Source organism: Aptenodytes forsteri, unplaced genomic scaffold, assembly GCF_000699145.1.
Source record: "Aptenodytes forsteri isolate BGI_AS27 unplaced genomic scaffold, ASM69914v1 Scaffold309, whole genome shotgun sequence".
NCBI classification, from domain to species: Eukaryota; Metazoa; Chordata; class Aves; order Sphenisciformes; family Spheniscidae; genus Aptenodytes; species Aptenodytes forsteri.
In genome coordinates this window covers 7120199-7125740 of record NW_008795857.1, presented here as the reverse complement: position 1 = coordinate 7125740, position 5542 = coordinate 7120199, and positions in this window count along the sequence as shown.

The window sequence follows — 5542 nt, the reverse complement described above, 5'->3', positions numbered from 1 at the left end:
GCGAAAAAAATAATGACAGCAGTCTCTACATTGAAGAATCATGGATCATTGTGAGCTGCAGTAAATCTACTGGTATTAAAGTTTCCTGAAATGGGGTACCAAAGATTAAAATAAATAACTCTATAGTTTGCTAGTCCGTCTTTCTTTGAAGGGCTTGCCATCCATGCAGAAGGATTAGATAAGGTCTTAAGATACACACAAAATTTGTACTTGCCTCAATATCAAATGAACATGAAGAGGCATTCGACATATATAAAGAGAAATGGGAGACCAAGTGTGAAGTCAGGTCTTTGTAACCATTCTTTTTTCACCTTATTATCTAAGTAGTCTTGAGGTGGCTGTCAGTTAAAAAATCTGCTAAAAAAATGATGAAGACATACAGTAGCTGGTGCACAGGGAGACATGAAAACAAATATTAGAAAGTGTGCAAAAAGCCTCCTTTAAAAGCTTTTCAGTCTCCTGAGGTATAAAAAGATAAACAATTCAAATGCCTCCTCACTCTAGTGTAAACAGAGCAGAAAATAGTGGGAAATAGTTAAACCTAATGCATTTTTGTATTGTACATCATGTTAGTGTCTTTTAAAAGGCTGAAGGCAAATTTCAGAGATTTTTGGAGCTGTGCCTGTGGTTTTCTGTGTGACTGAATTTAGGATTTTTTGGGTTCTTTTACTAGTTTGGTGTTTTGTTTTGTTTTTTTAAAGAAAAGAAAGGACAAGACCCGTTTTCACTTTTGTTCTACATTTTCTCCCTAAATGCTGCACAAAACATTGTTTTAAATTCTACCTCTGGTCTCATCAGGGCAATGCAATTCTTACTAAACATAGACTCTTGTTTTTTCACCTTAGCGGAGCTGACCCTTTTTGTAATAACAGCAGTTTTATGTTAGTATAATTTTCTAGCTTTGAAGGAAATCATTACTTCCTTGCTCTGGACAGATTGTCAGTCTTTATTCTATAGTCCACAATATCAGTTTTACCCTATGTGACTTCAATGACTTCCCCCTCACATAACAGCATATGCCACTATGGCTTTTCATATGCATTTGAAATTAAGTAAGACCCCATGGAAATCAGTCAGGTTGTACCAGGAGAAGGTGGATATAATGCGATAGAGAGTTCAGCTCTGCCTCTTACAGTAGAAATGCAGCTGTAGGAAGTAGTTTTACACATTTGTTTAACAAAGGAAGGCTGCTTTAGGAGTTCTCACATAACAGCATATGCCACTATGGCTTTTCATATGCATTTGAAATTAAGTAAGACCCCATGGAAATCAGTCAGGTTGTACCAGGAGAAGGTGGATATAATGCGATAGAGAGTTCAGCTCTGCCTCTTACAGTAGAAATGCAGCTGTAGGAAGTAGTTTTACACATTTGTTTAACAAGGGAAGGCTGCTTTAGGAGTCTTTGACCAAAATATGCATGATGAATACTCAAATGATGATTATGAGTTGTCTATTGGGCCAGCAAGGGTTGTCTAGGCTACATCAATTTTTATTTGCATAGTCTATCCTGCAAAGCCTCAAGCTTAACTTTATAAAGTTGAAAATCTTTGAAAATCCTTGAAATAAGTCCTTGAAAAATCTTTAATTTATATCTGGGAGTACTTAATATACAGTTTGCTCTTCCATTACAAAAACTTATTGTAAAACAGAGTTTCTCAACCTTTTACCATCAATGCTTGACTTCAATCCATTGAGATTTCTCAGATTTTCATGGTATATGTCTGTCGGATGTGAGTGGATGCCCTGTTCTCCTGTATCCCCTTGCTGGTGAGGCATGCACGCTTAAGGAGAAAGAAAATGAATGAGTGACAGAGCTTGCTCCTCTGGTCTGTAGAGAAACCTTCCATATCTCATGTATGTACTGATTTTTAGCTTCACTGAGGGCCTCAAATAAATGAAAATGGTGAGAAAAAGCACTTAATAATTCCTTTTTATGTTCTCATTGTTTAAACTTTATTAACTTTCTTGGGCAATGATACTAGTCTGTGTTTCTTACTGTACAGGTATTTCGGTTACAAGTGAAAATGGTCATGGGATGTCCTTGGCCCACCTGAAGCCAGTGGCAGAACTCCTGGTTGGACTCACTAGAGCAGGCATCTGGTCCAGGGCTGTTCCTGTTGAAATTTCTCTTCTGTATCTGCTATACCTCCTTCTGAGTGTGAGAAACACCAGTGCTTGTAAGCCTTACAATAATTTACCCTTCTTCTTCCCATCTGAATGAATCCATGCAGTTTTCTTTAATTCCTGATATAACCTCAATAGGCAAACTCGTTGATCTTTCCCACTAAAGGGATCTTACTAGCTTAGAGTTCATAAAATTTATGAGAAACACAGGCTGTTTCAAATTATGTCCTTATTGACATTAACAGTCATTTTGCAGTGATACAGCCCGGTCTCTCAATTTCATTCAATACATCTGGAGTGAATCATTACCCTATGTGAGTTTTTATTAACCTTGGTAGCAATATTTTCCTTTCTTATTTCTTTGTGGGTTTTGGATTTCTTGGTGTCTGCTCCTGCCTAGGATTGCTACTTCGCACACTACAATTCATACATCCCTAAAGAAATGCAGCATCCACTTCATTCTGTTGCAAAAGGCTATATGATTACTAGATCTCTATTTTCTATTGATTTCTCTACTTTTGATATCTGATTGGACATTTCTCCTTGTATATTTATTTTTCTTGAAAATGTCTTGCAAGGGGCTTTTTCTATACCTTATATTTGAACTTCCAAATATAGCACATTATGTTCACTGACTTTCTTTTACCCACAATAGTATTCCTGCTTGCAAAGAAATATGCTGAGACAGGTGCAATTTACCGTACATATAGGAAGAATGAGAAGATGCTTTGCTCTTCCCCTGACACCTATTTTTGCGTGTGTATATTTGCATCTACTTTGAAAAACAGATTTTTTTTTTCAAACAAGCATTTTGTTAACCTTCACAAGATAAAAATAAAGAACGGTTAAAAATAAACTAAAGTTGTAACTTATCTCTTCAATGCTCCAATTCATTGTTGATCAAATCTTCCTACAGTACTGATAGCAGCTTGTTAATGCTGATCTCATTATAGGTAAGGTTGAAATATTTAATGGCAGGCATAATTTCTTTAAAAAACACTGTACTTAGTAATTAGTGTAATTATACCAGGAGGCATAACAGAAGAGATTAGTGCAATAAGTGACCTAGCTTTAATAATGTCATCAAAAATTGTAATTGCAAAAATATCCACTATGTTATAAATGTCCACTAACATAATATTCAAGTCACTCATCATTTGCAGCGCTTCATGAGGTAAGCAATTATTTTTTCCAGGGTACAAATATCAATTCCATTAATTTTAATAATCCCCTCCTCACTGTGTAATTCTGAGAACTGTATATTTAGACATAGTACAAAATGCCTTCAGCCGTCACTCAAAAACATGTATTATAACAGACAGTGTTTGTCTGCCAGCTTTCTAAATCTTGGTACTGAGCTTACCTAGAAAGATTTAGAGGTCAGGTTTGAGATAAGAACTCAGAACTGCATAAAAATGCCTGCAACCAACTCTAATAAAGATATTGACAAGATGTCCCAGATTTCTTTATTTCCAGATAGATTGTGTGCATATATGTCCGTCCATCCATCCGTCTGTCCGTCCATCCGTCCATCCATCCATGTCAATCTATCTCACAGTATTTTAATATTATACCTTCAAGACTTAGGTCAACCCAAAAATTAAAAAAAAAACAACCTGAAAGAAAATGGAAAGCTTGATAAAAATCTGTGTGTGGGGTTTTTTTTCAGTCCTGTAAGAACTTTATTATTCAGCAGGATGAGGAATAGATCTGGTTCTTTTGTTCCCTGAACTGCATTAAGCTATTGTCACAATGAATAAGAAAACCACATTTTCCCTATGAAGGCGAATTAGTCAACTGTGATAGTAGTTTTTGTTCAAGTTCCCTGGGATTTTCTGCCATGTAAATGCCTACATATGGGAGAACCTGCTGGACTGATCCACAAAACCAATGCATGGTGCTTCTCCAGATCCAAAAATAGCTAAGGTGTTTATGATAATAGATAGAATTATTTCCCAGGTATTTTGTATTCCTTGCCTTTTTCCTGTTTGGTGTTTATCTTCACTTGTTGCTTGTTACCATACATTTTGTTGCAAACTCTTGTGAATAGAGAATTCTTTAACATGTGTGAACTGAGCCTGGTACATTGTGGACCTTTCCTCTAGGTACTCCTGGAGGACAAGCAACAACGCCTGTATTGTGAAATCTCAGATGAAAATAAGCTTAACAAAACAAAACAAAACAGACTAGGTCTGAGAACGGGAGAAGTTTCAAAGTTATATTACCTGAGTAATATCCTAATAAAAATTACATATGGGATGATAAGAAAATAGCTATGTGCAAATATCTTCCTTCACTGAAAAGCCTCCACCCCATCCTGCTAGATACTACGGGTGCAATTCTTCTTGCCCCATTCAGGCTGTGTAAAAGGTGTCTAGCCTAAGAAAGTCACTTAGACTCCCCGTGCAGTTGAGAAAGAGGAGAATCTTTAGAGAGTAACTCATCTTATGTACCTTAGACATCCAAGGTTGAAACAAATTGCTTTTGAAAACACATCTTGCTTTCCAGTAACTATAATGGAAACCTCAGCTACTCCCTATTGAGTCTATATGCTCATTGCACTGACGTTGGGCTTAGACTAGATGCCTAGCATTCAGACAGCTAGTATGTCTAATGAATACCATCTGTATGATCTTTAGTACAGAAGCGCAGTATCCCATCAAGTATAATCATGTTTTTAGAGGTAGCATCTGCCATGAAGCAGACTAGAAATTTTGAATCTTACAAGGAAAGTCTCTCTTCCCCTTCTTACATAGCTCTTTACAGAAACTCCAGCCATGAGTTTCGAAAGTTTTCAACAATGGTATGAAATTTGCAACAATTTATGTGAAAACAGGGTTAGACCAGCACTGAACTTTGCTGAAAACATCATTCATGATGATCATATTGCACATCCGCTGGCTTTTTTCAAGACTGTGCAGAGATGGCTTTTCAGCCACACCTGCTTACTTCTGGCTTCCAGAATTTCCTGCAAACTTTGCCCAACTGGGTTTTTTAGGATTGGGGAAATAAAATATGTTGTCACACCAAACATAGACTTCTTAGGCTTTTTTCCGCAACATTACCTGTTGGGAGCAAAAAGAAAAATACCCTGCACTAAATTGCCAGGGAAAACAGTTTTGGAAGCATTACCAAGAACAGTGACCTTTCCTTTGTCAACTACTATTGCCAAAAGTATTGTATTTGCTAGTATTTATAGGGTGTAATTTCCATGTTGTTGCTGCTTTTTCTTGTAACCTGGGCCTATTTTCGTTGTTCTGTGGTCATCACTTCCAGTTTGTATTTCATCTCCATGACTTCTTATTTTTTACAGTCTCTTGTGCAGTTTTTTGATGTCAATGCTAATAAAATCAGTGATTTAGATATTTTGGCTAAGCTATAAATTCTTTTTCTACTTTTACGACTATTCTTCTGTAAT